The sequence below is a fragment of the Lontra canadensis genome, unplaced genomic scaffold (assembly GCF_010015895.1).
Source record: "Lontra canadensis isolate GAN:19392208 unplaced genomic scaffold, GSC_riverotter_1.0 scaffold3150, whole genome shotgun sequence".
Lineage (NCBI taxonomy): Eukaryota > Metazoa > Chordata > Mammalia > Carnivora > Mustelidae > Lontra > Lontra canadensis.
Window position 1 is genome coordinate 317 of NW_022634134.1, and position 1,787 is coordinate 2,103.

Consider the following 1,787-nt stretch of genomic DNA (forward strand, 5'->3'; position numbering starts at 1 on the left):
ATTTCCAGAAAGGGGTTGGGGGGGTAATTTTCCAAATTAGCACAATCACTTCTTTTCTAAAAACTAGTATTACATGTGTAATATATACCTGTATGCCCAGAAAGAGAGCACTCATGATCAAGTAAATGGAGTAAAATGTTATCAGTAGGTGACACTCATTAAATGATGCTATATGGATGTTCTTTGTATTATTCTTTTTTTAAAAGATTTTATTTATTTGACAGACAGAGATCACAAGCAGGCAGAGAGGCAGGCAGAGAGAGAGAGGAAGGGAAGCAGGCTCCCTGCTGAGCAGAGAGCCCAATATGGGGCTCCATCCCAGGACCCTGGGATCATGACCTGAGCCAAAGGCAGAGGCTTAACCCACTGAGCCACCCAGGTGCCCCTTCTTTGTATTATTCTTATTCCAACTTTTTGTAAGGTTGAAATTATGTATAGATTTTTATAAAAAATGTTTTTAATTTCCCAGATTAGAGAAAGAGTTATATAAATGCTAGAAAGGGTTGATTAAAAATGCCTTACAAGATAGACTTTATAATTCTTTCCCACATCTATTACAAGACTGAAGACTCTTCAGACTGTCAACATTCGAGAAAGTGTCAACATTACTCTGAAAGAACACACAGTTATGGTGCAGGGCCCCAGAAGAACCCTGCAGAGGGACTTCAATCACATCAATGGAGAACTCAATCTCCTTGGAAAGAAAAGGAAGAGACTCTGACAAATTCTGAGGAAACAGGAACTGGCCACTATTCCCATGATTTTCATTAACAGAACATGATCCTAGGTGATCACACTGAGCTTCCATTACAAAATCAGATTGTTTATGCCTATTTCCCTATCAAGCTTATTATTCAGGAGAACCAGTCTTTTGTTGAAATCTGGGATTTTTATGGGTGAAAAATACATCCTCAGGTTTCAAATGAGGCCAGGTGTTCCTTGTCCACTATCTCAAGCCCAGAAAGATGAGTTAATTCTTGAAGAAAAGAACATTGAATTTCTATTAAATTCAGCCGCTATGATTCAGCAAGCTACAACAGTTGACAAGGATGTCAGAAAAATATTTTATGGTATCTGTGTCTCTGAAGCAAGAACAGTTCGGCAGGCTAATGATTAAGATCTAAGTTAGCTACAGAAACAACACAATGCCAAATGATTCCTAAGACCTATTTTAGTAAGTAAAAATTGGGACCTCCTACTACAAAACACTTAGATCCTATAATATACACATACTTTATATACACAAAAGTCAATTCAAAATGGATTTAAGACTTGAAAGTAAAACCTGAAGTGATAAAACTCCTTGAAGAAAACATAGGTGGTAAGCTCCTTGACATTGGTCTTGGCAATTCTTTTATTTTTTTTGGATTTGACACCAAAAGCAAAGGCAACAAAATATAACAGACACGAGGAGATGTCTCATAATGATAAAAAAATGAGAAATGAAGTATAGAATGAAAATGTCTAACATAATCTAACCAAAGTCTCAAAAGGGGAAAAATCAGAGAATGAAGAAGAGCCAATATGATAGAAGAGATAATGGCTGTAATTTATTGGAACTGTTAAAACTATAAATTAAGAAATACAAATATATATATATCAAGAAGTATGATAAAAATACACCTATATCTGGAGCACATGGGTGGCTCAGTTGGTTAAGCATCTGACTCTTGGTTTTGGCTCAGGTCATGATCTCAGGGTTGTAGGGTCAGGCCCCACATGGGGCTCTGTGCTAAGTGTGGAGCCTGGTTGAGATTCTCTCCCTCTCCGTCTGCCCCTACCCCCCT

The 1,787-nt window shown here is 37.5% G+C and overlaps 1 pseudogene; it reads left to right on the forward strand.

Annotated features, from left to right (window-relative positions):
* The first annotated feature begins 538 nt into the window (after positions 1-538).
* LOC116863794 lies at positions 539-1,350 on the forward strand (annotated as a pseudogene).
* Positions 1,351-1,787: the final 437 nt, after the last annotated feature.